At 34.6% G+C, this 14,933-nt stretch overlaps 1 pseudogene; it reads right to left on the reverse strand.

The window, feature by feature from the left end:
- Nucleotides 1–2,805: 2,805 nt before the first annotated feature.
- Nucleotides 2,806–3,378, reverse strand: LOC118552191 (large ribosomal subunit protein eL21 pseudogene; annotated as a pseudogene).
- Nucleotides 3,379–14,933: the final 11,555 nt, after the last annotated feature.

Genomic DNA, 14,933 nt, shown 5'->3' on the forward strand with positions numbered 1-14,933 from the left:
TCTTTGAAAATATACAATGGGTCTGAACAAATAGCATGCTATTGAAATTTTAGTAAACAATGTATTTATTTCATAAAAGTGCTTTAATTTAAAGGACAAGACCACAAATAACAATATTAGAAAATTTGAATTAAGGTTATAATATACAACAAAAAACAAAGTATAAAGGGGGAGGGATGAGGAAACCAAATAATAAACTCTTTTTTTTAATTTATTTTTTTAAAGATTTTTTATTTATTCATTTGAGAGACAGAGCACAAGCAAGGGGAGAGGTAGAGAGAGAGGGGAAGCAGACTCCCCACTGACCTGGGAGCCTGACATGGGGCTGAATCCCAGGACCTGGAGATCATGACCTGAGCTGAAGGCAGATGCTTAACCATCTGAGCCACCCAGGTGCCCCCAAATAATAAGCTCTTATAAGTTGTCATTTTTGATCAGGAGTGAATCTAATAAATCAGAAAATATTCTTTAATATTCTACATCATAGTTCTTCTGTAGTTTTAACTCTGGACAATTATTATGAGATCTTGTAACAAAATACATTTTATTCTTATTTTTAAGCAAAAAGATATTTACAGTCAGTGAAAGAAGATAATCACTATAGAAGTTAAAAAAAAGAAAGGAAATATTAATGACCATGAATTGACATTATTACACTATGATTGCTGTTTGGAGCAACTGCAAACAAAACAAAGCAAAACAAAACTTTATTTTCTATAGCAGAGATGTCCTAAAGGAGTTTCTAAAAAATGGGCATTTTAGCTGGCAAATCACATTCATTTTCTAAAAGTTTCTTAACAATTCACACTCCAGTACTATGGGAATTTCCCAATTGTGCACAAACTTCCCAAGGCTGGCTTTGAAACAGCAGTTAGAGCAGTTTCTATTAATTGATTTAAATATATCTAAAGAAATATCAAACAATCCTATTGAATTTCATAGCCAAAGCAATCTCTGACTTTGAAATTATGAGCAAATGTCTGAAGTATGTCCATTTATCTAACTCTAAAGAGAAGACAAAAACACTCATCTACTGAAGCTTCTGGATAGGGTGACTAGTGAGACAAGAGGAAATCAGGGAAAAAAGTCTAGGTATTCTAATATTCTTTCATAATGTGCTCTTTTAATAAACCAAACCACATGGAGAATGAATAACAAATTCTTTTAGCAGTGACTTATTTTATTCTAAGGAAAGTCACTTATACAATGAAAAGAAATGTTGAAATTTTTATTTCTTATTCATACTGTTTAAGAGGTTTATTCTATCAGTATACAACAAAGCTAAGAAAATGTTCTAGAATATACCTAGCCATTATTTTTTTTTCTCATCACTGAGGAAAAAAATGGTAAGAATAGCTTATGTTCTATAAACTCTGATCATCAAAAAGAACATTTTATTTCTGTAAAATGGGGATGTTAACATTGACCTACACTTTTCATGCATATAATGAATTAATTAATGATCACTAAAAGCACAAAGTGTCATGTGTAGACAAATTAATTATGATAAATGATTACAACTAATATAAAAGCAATGAAAATATATGAACAAACTCTCTGTTTTTCATAGTATTAAGCTTTGAGAACACAAATTTATAGCTATAGTTCCCCACTAAACCAAACAAAAAATTATAATCATCTCTCTGGGACATGCGAGCTGTTGTCATGTAAAGTACTTAGTTGTTACAATGCTATATATTTAATATTTATATTTGTGATTGCTCTATAAAAATGCTATCACTCTTTAGATATAGGATTTTCAATATTTTTAAAAATTTTATTTTAGCAAATAGAAAAACATTCACATATTTATAAAGTTATATTACATATGTTCTTCATTAAATGTCATAAGTAATAAAAATACATATTTTATATGTTTTTATATATTTGATTTTCATTAAATTATGGTGACCTATTATTTAATAATTACCTATTAAGAATTATCAGGTGTATGTCTCTGAAGTAAAGAGCTAAAAAGACATGGCCTTTATGTAAGACAACATGCAATAAGAAGCATGTAAAAATAATTTTAGTAAAATATGAAAATGTGCTAAAGAGGTATGGTTGGATAATTATATTAATGGTTTCAATTCTTCACCCTTCTCTGAATCTACATGATTCTAGATTTTTTTTCCCATGAATGTGCAGCATGCTTCCTTATTTCATGCAACTCATTTGGCCAATTGGATGAGTTAAAGTGACAGGGTGCCGTTTCTGAACCTAAATCTCAAAAAGTTAGGGTGTTTTCATTTGCCCTTACTTGTACCTCTACTGTTGTCATGAAAACATGCCTAGGCTAATCCAGGATGAGCAAAACCTGCAGAGCTAAATTGTGCTAATCTTCCCAGCTGAGGCCTGCCTACATCAGCTAGCTATCAGCCGACATTCAGACATACAAGTAAATCCAGCCAAGATCAGCAGAGCCATCTAAACACCTTACTTTGTTGTCACTGCCACTGAGGTACTGTGTTTGTTTTTTATACAGCATTATTATGACCATGGGTTACTGATATAATGACCAGAGAATAATGAACTATCTCTAGGTTAGTTAGTAAAGAAATTAATAGGAGATCACCAAACAGATCAAGGAAAGGGTAAGGTATATCAACACAATGTATAGCATATCCAAAGCCATGACTCTACCACATGGCTTATTGAGAGACAGGGAATTAGTTTCTTTATTCAGGAGGTAGTTGGAGGTGGAGGCTAGATTTACAGAAATGAAACAAATCATAGACTTTTGGATCATCACTTAACTATGAGGTAATAATGAAAAAGGTTAAGAATAAGAGAAACATGCCCAGATTTTCTTTTCTTTTTTTCTTTTTTTTTTTTTTTTTTTATAGTCTTGAGGTCTTTTATTTTCTTTACATTTATCATGCCATGAATTCATAGGGAATGGGTTCCAGCAGTTCGGGCTCCTTTCCATTAGTTCTCATAAAGTGTGCTTCTCTGGGTGGGGCAGGCTGGCACTTCAGTTGAACCCAACTACCTTTCTCTTTGGCTTCCTTCTTTTCTGATCATTTTCCTTCACACGCTTCAGGAAGCTATCTCGGCTCTTTGAGTGTTTAATATGCTCAATGCGTACATTAATTCTCTTGGCAAGAATCTTGCCCTTAACTTGTTTGTTTACAACAATGCCCACAGCATGCTGAGTAACATTGTAGACTCTTCCAGTTTTGCCATGGTAACATTTGTGGGGCATTCCTTTTTGAACAGTGCCCATTCCCTTGATGTTCACAATATCACCTTTCTTACAGATTCACATGTATGTGGCCAAAGGAACAACTCCATGTTTTCTAAAAGGTCTAGAGAACATATAGCGGGTCCCTCTCCTCTTTCCCTTTGTATTGGTCATTTTGGCGAATTACTGGAAGATGGTGGTTCTGGCCGAAAGGCCAGATTTTCATTTTTAAAAGATCAGATTATCATTAGATGAATTGTATTTTAAAGTAAGTGAGACTAGAGTGAGGGGAACTTGCCAAGCATCTATGTCAATACTCCATATATAAATGATGAAGGCTTAAATTAAAGTAAAGCAAGAGTGGTAGATATAGAGAAGAGAAAACAGATATGAAATATATTAAGAGCTAAAATTGACTGGAATTATTATCTATTAAATAAAAAGTGTGAAGAAAAGAAAAATACCAAGGATGACTTTTGGTTGTTTATCTGAAGTCTCCGAAGCAGAAAATATGGAAGGCTGAGTTCTAGAAGAAGAATCTTATAAAGTTCTGAGGTTCAAAAGAAGAAGCTGATTTGTTCATTTGAACATGATGAGAAAGCTGGGATACTCAGGTTTATATGCCATTGGGTCTACAGCTCTGGAGAAAGCGAATGAGATCTGTAATTTGTATTAGAGAATATGTAGTTTACAGGTGTAATAGTAGAAGTCATGTACTTTTCTGAGATTACCCAATGAATAAGAATGGAAATAAGTAATATAATGGAAAAATAAAGTAAGTAACTATACACTAAACAAAATCACTAAGACTTTTGAAACGACTGTACACATTGCCCTACTGCAAGATTAGCAAGAGACCAAAAAAAGCAGATATTTATATTTTACTTACTAATTTGTAAAAATTGTACTCTAGTAACAGCATTATCCTTATATGTCACTATAAACTCCTTAATTTTGAGTATAATTCAAACTTTCTCAATTCCAGTGCTTACGTATTTGCTTTTAAAAATCACTTCTATCAGTTCTTATTAGGACAGGGACTTTAGCTGTGAAGTTGGATAAAGTTACCTGAAAACCACACAAGGCTCCGAATGGGACTTCCTTCCACAAGGAATAAGGAAGTTCTCCTTAAGTGCTTAGTGTAAAGCACCTCTTTTTTAACTGAGCCCCCAAATTTACCCTCACAACCTCTTAGTACTATGCTATCTTTATTCCACAAGATAAAAAAATGTCTAAAAAAACATTTAAATATTTTTAAAATATATTTTTCATACCTTGTCAGATTGTCTCATGTGTTGGAGACCCAACCACCAGACTCAGTTTCTTAAGTCTGGGTGTTCTTAGGACCACTGAAGACTGCACCAAGAGTAAGGTATGGAACATTGCCAGAATATGAACATTCTGTCTGTACACATTTATAGCAACTAAACTGTGCAAAATTTGCCTATGCTTTCTTAAAGGGAGTTTTATTTATTTTATTAATATTGGCTTTCTAGTAGGCCAGTGGTTGTCAATAGGGTGAGATTGTTTAGGAGATCTGTAGAGTTATTTGTTCTATTGATGGAAAGGCATTAATGTCACATGTGGGTGAGGACAAGAAATGCTAAATATTCTATGAAGTTCTCTGTAGCTCAGGGGTTCCACAAATCTCTGCAGATATTCTGTGGTGAAAAAAATACTTCTAATACTTACAACGGGGAGTATTGCACATTAACACTGTATTATAGTTGATAAAATTGTTTCCCACAGAGTTATAGATTAACAATTCTGATATTTCCATATATGTATACTGGGATTGAATAAGTAAATAAATGGATAGCATGTAGTGGGAGCCAGCTTTCTCATTTTTGAAGTGGGTATGTACAGATAAGGAAGGGGAAAAGGCTTGACTGATTTACATGATAATGGATTAGAATTAGAGACATCAGTATGAACTCATCCTTAGTTTAATCCAGAAGTATATGATTACATATAGGAATGTGTGTTTGTGTGCATGTGTGTGTATATGTGTCTGAGTTAGTATGCATAATAATTTCTGTTTTTGTCACCTGAAGGGTGTAGAACCAGTGAGACCCCAATAGTAATGAGCATACCCAGTGCCCTAATCTTGGTTTCTAATACCATTCCCCACATAAGAGGAACCAGAGCTCTTTGGAGAAATGGCTGATACTAAGACTACACAGGATATATCTACAAGATGAGGTTGGAACATCTTGTAGTACCAGAAGTAAGAAGGTGATAGTTTGAATGTACAAAATAATCAATTTTGGTGTGGTAATTATAATACAGTGTGATGTTGGCTTCTACCATGTTGTTCCTCTTCTGAGAATCACAACCTGACGACTTTGAGATTATTTTTAAAGAACTTTATAATTAGGAGGAACTCTGCTGCAAAGTCATCTAGTGCAGAGTTTCTCAAACTTGAATGTGCATATGAATCCTCTGAAGATCAGATTAAGTCTAAGGTGGGGTCCCAAATGATACATGTCTAAGCTCCCAAGTGATTCCAGTGCTATTGACACAGCAGGTCTGTTTCTCACATTTTGAAGGGCAAGATCTTTAGTGTGTAGGAAATGGATACAAGTCTAAGTCAATGAAGAAATTTCACTGGATCAGCTACAGCCCTGGGGAAGAACAAGCACTGCTCTAGGATCCAGCAGAGTTAACATTTTCAACAGTTTATGTAACAAAATAAAGAGTATGACAATGACAACAGTTTTCAGAACAAGGACCCAGAGCCTTTAAAAACAGGGTTGGAATTCCAGCCCTGACATTTACCAAGAGGAGGAGAAGTCAATAGAAATAATCAAAGAGAGATCAACAAAGGATTTTCCACAATAATATCTAAAGGCAAATGACAAAAATGCACATATTGTGATAGAAAACTTCAGATTGGCAGAATGAGATCTCAGGGCCATTATGGGTGACTATGTCTAAAGCACATTGTGAAAAGTAGTAAATATTCATCTAGATGAAACAGCACAACTGTCCCTATTCACAGAGGGCAGACTATTGGCAGTGCAGTGTTCATTTTGAAGTTCACAACCACAGACACATGTGGTGATGTAGTAGTGATGGAGAGGAGAATACTACATAGAATAGGACCCATTGAAGTGAACGTAAAGCATAAAAATCCCATCGTGTTTAATTAAAATAAAAATGGAAATTTGCTTGAAAGCAACCAGGAAAATCCAACACACATACAGTTACATCGGCTTTATCTGTTTGCTCTCCTCTTTCTTCCTGGAAACTTGCACCTGGTTCTCCCTTCAAGTTTTGTCTGGAATGCCACTTCTGCTCATATTTGCTGGTTCATGTCCTTATTTCGGTCAGATCTGTGGTAAAATATCATACCCTCTGAGAGATTCTCTGACTATGCTATCTAAAATAACACTTCTTTTCACTTACTCTTTTTCTATTATACTGTTTTATTCATTAGTGCCTAATTTTACCTGTGTGTGAGTTTGTGTATATGCCCATACTTACTTATTTACGTATCTATTATTGACCATTTTCTCCACTTGAACACATAACTGCAGGGACATAGTCTTCTTTGTTCGCTACTGTCTCCTCAGCTTAGAAGAGAATCTCTCATGGAGTAGTTGCTCAATAAACTTGTTGAGCTAGTAAATGAGTGAATTAAGAAATGGTCATAGGATCTACTATGAATGTATCCAAGGATAAAATTTTAGTTAAAATAAATAAATAATTTTGTCAAAATAATTATGTCATTCACAACTTTTTTTTTTTTTTTTTTTTTTTCCTGCCTAGAGCAGAGACCTTAGTCTCAGCAAATCTGGGTGTGGGTATGAGAAGCCAAGTTATAGGCAACATACACATATATTTAAAAAAAAAAAAACTCAGAGTAAATGTTTCATATTTAAACAATTCCTAGCTACTCCTAGAAGCTTGATCTTAAATGTACTACTAAACTTGGACTTCCTTCTGGGAACACAGCACATGCTCTCTTTTGGAGTGAAGAGTCTTTGAATCTCACACCAATGAGAATGAGTGCCTTGAAATTAATTGGTGTTTGGAAATTGATCTGGTAGGTAATAATCTTCTATATCTAACTTGTGACTTACTCTAATTTTAAATTTTTAACACATACTCTCTGAAACACAGATGACTTCTGCAGTTGTGTACTGCTAGGCCTGGCAACTAAAAACCTTCTAGTTTTCACCCTTAAAAATTGACACATTTTGTATGTTAACCATACAAGTCCTATGGAAGGTTTTGTATTTCAGAATTTACTAAGTATTAAAGGTTTATAGTTTATAAATTCTCCAATTACATCAATAAACACAGATAAGATATGCATGCTGCAATCATAATCTTAGACAAATGTGGGCTACTGAAAAATGGCTAATTCTCTATAATGGCTACTTTTCCAGAATCTGTTTTATTTACTTTTCAAAATAAGTCTAAAGATAGCCACAGGTTTTCAACATAATTTGTTGTTGGTTTTTGTTATTGTTTGCCTGTTTCCTAAACTTGCTTTCTTACTTGCTTATTCTGTGAGAAGTGGGTTTACATCAGGAAATGTCTATGAAGCTATGGGCTTCAAAATATGAGCTTGGTCTCTCACATAGGAATGTGTTGATCTTGGGCAGGATGTTGCTGGCATTTCCCATTGAAATAAAATTTTGGCAATGACTCTCAAAGAGAAACCTTCCCATTCATTTGTTTCAGTTTTCAAAGAAGTAATGGGTGAGGAAAAGAAACTGGTAACTCAAACTCATAAATGTCCATTATATCTGTCTCAAAGGAAGGACAGAAATGTATTACATTTTTAGACTATAACCTACTTCTACTGCTCAGAAATGCAACCAGGCTTGAATCGATGAAATATCTCTATAAAAATCACTGTCAATCTGTATATTTACCACCAAGTGGCATATTTTCACAAACAATTTGTTAACTAGCTTCAGGGTCAGCCAAACCATGCCATTTTAATATATTTTTAAAATAAGAATAAATATTTAACATGCCATCTTCTCCTTACTGGGTGGTGCTGACTAGCTCTAATATATCCAAGAAATATGCCTTCTGTAGGAACGATCATCAAGTTGAGAGAGTCAGCAATCCCATTATATCAAGAGGAGGATGAATTGTCTTCCTCCAAGTAACCAAACATAGTCAATGTATTAAAAAGTTAATCAATTCAGATAGGGGGAAAAAGCACATTTGTTTTCATTTAGACAAAACAAAAACAAGTGTTTTTCAAGTATGAATGAAATTTTCATTATCCAGATGGTTTATTTGAAGATTTTTTTTTTTAAAGATTTTATTTATTTATTTGACAGAGAGAGACACAGCGAGAGAGGGAACACAAGCAGGGGGAGTGGGAGAGGGAGAAGCAGGCTTCCCGCGGAGCAGGGAGCCCAACTCGGGGCTCGATCCCAGGACCCTGGGATCATGACCTGAGCCGAAGGCAGATGCTTAATGACTGAGCCACCCAGGCGCCCTGCAGATGGTTTATTTGATAACACAGGCAAACATTTGTGATTCTGGTTCTTCAACCACAAATAGTATACACTGTGCTTAAGTTCTTGCATTGAGAATGAGAGTTGTTGAACTAGAAGGAATATCTTGAGATTGAAATTGCTATTATTATTATAATGCTGCCATTTATACAAAAATATTTCTCAAAGAAAGAAATCATCAGTTGGGGTGTCTGGGTGGCTCAGTCAATTAAGCAACCGACTCCTTGTTTTGGTTCAGGTCATGATCTCAGGGTCATGGAATCGCACACTGCATCATGGGGCTCCACACTGGGCATGGAGTCTGCTTGAGATTCTCTCTCCCTCTTTCTCTCCCCTCCTCTTTGCCTCTCTCCCCTCCTCTTTGCCTCTCCCCCCACTAGACTCAATTGTTCTCTCTCTCTAAAATAAATAAATAAATAATCTAAAAAAAAACCAACAAAAATTAAATCATCTGAATAATCATCATTTATTTTAGTTATCTTGTCATATAACAAAACACACCAAACCTTAGTGGCTTAAAAATAATAATCATTTACTTATTCATGACCGTAGTTTGGGCTAGATCCTCTTTTCTGCCCTTGCTTGGTATTACTCAGGTGGAAGCAGCCACCTGGAAGTCTGACCAGAGATGGACATTCCAAGATGGCCTCACTTATGAGTCTAGTGGTAACTTGGTCTGTCAGGTACAATGCCTAGAATCTTCACCATATAGCCTCTCTAGCAGGATAGACCAGGTTTCATCTAAAGTGGCAGTGGTGTACCAAGAGCAAAAGTATGGAAACTTTAAGACTTTTAGAGGCTTATACTCAAAAGTCACATAAAGCTGATCATTCCCTGATCAAAGGTATTTCAAAGACCAGTTTAGATTTAAGGGCTTGGGAAATGGATTAACTTTTGATGGGAGGAATGGAAAACAATTGTGGCCATGTTAAATCTTCCTTATTTCCATTTTTTTAATACAATGTGTTTAAACATTTTTATTTTGGAAATTTTAAATCCACACCATAAAAAGTAGGACAGAGAATAGTATCATTTGTTTATTGTTCAGGTACTCTTGTAGTTTAAGGTCTTTCAGGAGTAAACAAAGATAGCATTTGAAGAATTTATTTATTGAGAGGTGAATATATGAGAAAAAGTCATAATTAAAAGTCATAATTAATTGGGTGTGAGATGATCATTTTTGGGTGACCTCAATGACAAAATATAACTTTGTAAAAATGATCATCACAGAAAACTGGATTTTAATGGATCTACAAATATTCTTTACAAGTTCATTATATGCTTTGATATTATATAAAAAATCCTGTGATTTTAATGTGCATATGAAAGATCTTGAAGAATGATGCAGGTTATTAAGCCTAAAACTTTGCAATTTTTTATCAAGAGACTTATGCACTTAGTACCTAGACAGATTTTGAGAAACACAGATTTAAGTAATGTGCTCAACAGAAGACAACCCCTAGAGAGGTAAGTTATAAAAAAAGAAGTTAAACACAGTTTGAATGGTATGTGGTATATTGCTTAAAATATTCCTCATATGAATCTATTACTATCATTATAAAAATCAGTCATACAAATTTGAATGTGTTTCATGCTTCTTGTAAGAGGGTGATCTGAAAGATAGAAAAAGTTCTTTCCAGCTTGAATATGAGATTTGGGGAAATGACTAGATGAATTTTCTTGTTTTCAGAATATACTACTAACACTTAAGTATGCCTAAGTCCTGTTTGAAGGTAAACTATAAAAACATATTTGTAAAATCTAGTTCCAAATAATACTAACCTGAAATTAGCTTACATTGTAAAACCATTCCCTATTATGTGGGTCATTTAAAGAAAATCAGGACGTCGTCCTATTCATTTTTTTATTTGCAATTATCTGCTGATAAATCATTTATATTTATGGATGTTAAAAAGACAAAATGATGAGTTTTGAAGATATAAATTACCAGATATGAAAAAAACCCTCCAAGTTTAAGCAGATGTTATATCCATAAATCCTCCCAATGAGTATAGGAATGAAAGCAGTCCTAATTCCAGCCATGTTTGATACATGCCATATGGGCTACGGCAACGGAGTCCAGAAACACAAGTTAGGGAATGGAAAAAAATAGAAGCATTAAGTTGGAAATCCTATAACTTCAGTTGTTTTCATCCCCTCTGGGTTTCAAGAACATTATTTTAACATGTTAATTATCCCAATGCTTGTGTCTATGCTTAAATGGCAAACAGTGGTATTTCTTCCCACTTTTTAATTTCATTATAATTAATAATCACTCAAAATATCCACATTGCCTTTCTGATTGTTTTTGGAAAACAAAATGAAATGCCATAATTACCAAAAATTGTCAATAATTATCTTTTCTAGTATTGCTTTATTTATACGTTGTACATGTAAGTTGTTTTTCAAAAAGGTTTCATTTCCTATGAAACAGAAATGCTCATCTCTGTAACCAAAAGCGATAGACAGCGCTCTCGTGCACACCAACGTATTTAAATGCAGCCTGAAATAGGTCATCTTCTCCAGATCCTGCATTTCTGCCTGAGACATTGAACATGGCAGTCAAGTTCTCGGCAGACTTGGGGTTAAAAAACACACATAGCCGTTTACGTGAACCTTAAACAAACTTGCAGCGGCATTTTTCTTTCAGTCAACTGACATTTTTCTTTATGTTTCGTCAGTTATATCTGAGTGATCAGACAGCCACTACACGTGGTACACCCACCAGGATTATTATCTAGACCAAAGACCCAAAGCTCATTGTAGCAGGCATGTAATTCTTTACAATGTATGCCACGTTAACTGTGTTGGGTTATCTATTCAACAGCTGACTGAGCTGGGCTCTCAAGCTCTTCTCAACAACCATGTAAGAAGCGACGACAATTGTACTACTTCGTAACAGCTGCATGGAACTCTGACACACACTTCACGGCAACCAGTCATCTATATAAACCAATTTCAGGAGCAAAATTGCATGGTGCCTCCACTCTGTTATAAACACAATGATATCCACTCAAAGCTGATAAATGCACTACATTTCTTCAGAGCTTAAAAGAATAAGTAAGTTCTTTGCATCTGAGATTTCTTTCCCACAAATTAAGCCTCTCTTTGTCCTAGCCATTAATTTAGAACTCTAGAAAGAACCAGACAATTTAGACTTTGAATATCTGTAAAATAAAGAAACTTCGGTATTAACATTTTGGTTCTTCGACTAAATGCTCTTTCACTTTTTTATTTAAGTGTGTGTGCCAGACTTTCCTAACTGAAGATCTGAAGCAGAAAGCAAAAGGAAGAAGTAATTAAGGTTTAAAATACTTACCAATGCCATAGCAATTTGCCAATTAATTACAGTATCTTTTCATAGGATTAAACACAATATAATCCTTATTATTGAATAAAACATCTACAAGCAACCTAGAAACTACAGTTAAAAGACCTAAATGTTAACTATATGTTTGGTGAATAAGGAAGCTTTGGTGGATCAATTAATAATTCCAACAGATTCAAGTAAGATATAGAGGTTGCTAATATTTTAAAATACATATTTGTATAACCAACACAGATTTTTGAATGGAGCTTGAAAGGACATGAGTAAAAAATTATTCATTGTTCCAAAAAATGACAGAAACCAACTTTTTCATGCTTATAACAGTAGCACATACCTGTATCTACTTATATAGCTATGTATTTAATATAATTTCAGAGATTTGAAAATATATACGCATACGTATTATAGTTTCTTTATCCTAACAATTCTACAGAAAGTCAGAAGAATGGAATATTTTTGCTAAGAGAATAACGAACAAACTTTATTTCATAGGAAGCATACTTCAATGAATCATACTTTAATAATATGCTATAGCTTTATTACAGAGAAGAATTCAGTTTATGCCTAGTGGAATTTACTCTGCAAAGAATTGAAAAACCACGTTATTGTACTGTTTGAACTGTATGGTCTTATGGAATAATAGTTGCCATTGCTAATTTGTTAATATATGCAGTAGGTGACATCATTTCTGACATCATTTAATAACAAATGCTATGACACCATCCTATAATGATAAATGTTAGTTTTAGAAATGGGGTCCCATGCAGGTTTCATTTAAAGGGTTTCCCTGGTTTGAAAAAAGAAGTGTGAAAACAGATTATCCAATAGATAAGATCTAACAAGGCTAAATAATTTTCCATAATCATATGCCAAAGTTCTGATTGGGTATCAGTTTTTCTTTCTTTCTTTTTCTTTCTTTCTTTCTTTCTTTCTTTCTTTCTTTCTTTCTTTCTTTCTTTCTTCTCTTTCTTTCTTTCTTTCTTCTTTCTTTCTTCCTTTCTTTCTTCCTTTCCTTGACTATTTGAATCCCTTTGACTACTTGCTTTGATGACTCCCTTGAGTCATCACCAATAGGAGGAAATTAAGGCATTTGAAGGTTAAATGACTTTCTTAAGATGAAATGGATAATTAAGTAACAACAAGGAGAAAGAACCTGGTCACTGACCATAAATTCAGGGTTCTATCCACTGTAACATACTGTCCTTAAAGGGGCTTATGATGAAAAACTTGAGATCTAAATACAGAGAAATTTGCTCAATATGATTCAAGGAAAAAGATGAATAAACTCAGTTACTTTGACTACCAAGCAGCCGGTGTGTTTTTCACTATGACAAGTATTTTTCCCCCAAGAACTAAAAATAATTAACTGGAAGAAATCCAACACTTTTTAACAGAATCTAAGGGCTGCCAAGATAGGGAGACCTCTCAAGGAATTCAACTCAAGAGCTATAAAGTCAAGAATGGAGATTGCCCTCTCTGCCTTCTCTCTTTTCTCGAATGGGTGTTTTTGTCTTAGTGTACATAAAATCCAACATATTAATGTTCAGATCATCTAGGATATTGGAGAAAGAGTACAAATGGGGAAGGGGATGATATAGCTAGATTACTTGAAGCTCAAAATGGGAGAGAGGGTTTTACACAGGTGAAAAAGGAATGCTCTCGATGTTCCCCTCCACAAAAGAGACAATGAGGAGAATGAGATATTTATTTTGTTTCAGATGGCTACCTGGTTGTACAATTGTATTCACCTCCATGTGTTACATAGCCAAAAAAAAAAAAAAAAGTTGCATCTACACACAAAGGCTGCTGGGGCAGTGTAGTGCTTAAAATGTGAAGCATTCTTATTAAGTTTAAGGAGGTAGAAGAAATATTTCTTCTTTTTAAGATTTTTTATTTGTTCATTTGAGAGAGAGCTCGAGTGAGACCATGAGCAGGAGGGAGGGTCATGGGGGAGTGAGAAGTAGATTCCCTGCTGAGCAGGGTGTCTGATGCGGGGCTCAGTCCCAGGACTAAAGGCAGAAGTTTAACCAACTGAGCCACCCAGCACCCCAGAAGGAATGTTTCTTGAGAAGGTTGAGGATGAATGGGAGTTTCTGTATAGATAGACTGAAACAGGAGATTGAGGAATTGGAGATGAAAGGTTTGGGAGAAATGTAGGCAGTGGGTGGAAAAGTCAGGAAGAAGCAACACAAAGAAGTATGGGAAAGATTATTACTGACTGGGGAGCGGGAGGGCAGCGTTTTGTTCAGTGGCCACAGAAGACAGGGGTATGAGGCATGGTTGAATTGATTGTCTTTGCTATTATGGCCCTTTGTAGGCTGAAGCTCAGCAATTACCAGTTAATGAAGTAAGCAGACTGTTCACTGTTGAAATAGTACTTCATTCAGATGATGTTCTACTTGTTATAGAACTTCCCATTTTCGGGGCGCCTGGGTGGCTCAGTCGTTAAGCGTCTGCCTTCAGCTCAGGTCATGATCCCAGGGTCCTGGGATCGAGACCGGCATCAGGCTCCCTGCTCAGCGAAGAGCCTGCTTCTCCCTCTCCCACTCCCCCTGCTTGTGTTCCCTCTCTCGCTGTCCTTCTCTCTGTCAAATGAATAAATAAAATCTTTATAAAAAAAAGAAAATTAAAATGTATGTATTGTTTAAGTTACAATGTTTTTGATTGCTTTTATTTATTATGTATCATGCCATGCAAAATATTTCAATTGTTCATGTATTTCTAGTTATCAAATTTTTTATGTCTTTTGAGTTTTGTTTAAATAGAAACACTATGAGATTATTTTTTAAATCTTAGCATGTTTTCTTATAGTCCTTTTATAGATTTTTGTTTGTTTGAAAAATGTGACCCATCTTGTGGTATATATTGAGGTAGTGACCTAACCGTACTATTAAATTCTATTTGCTATACTTTATTCAGGATTTTTATAATACCA

Source organism: Halichoerus grypus, chromosome 4, assembly GCF_964656455.1.
Source record: "Halichoerus grypus chromosome 4, mHalGry1.hap1.1, whole genome shotgun sequence".
In the NCBI taxonomy this organism is placed as follows: Eukaryota; Metazoa; Chordata; class Mammalia; order Carnivora; family Phocidae; genus Halichoerus; species Halichoerus grypus.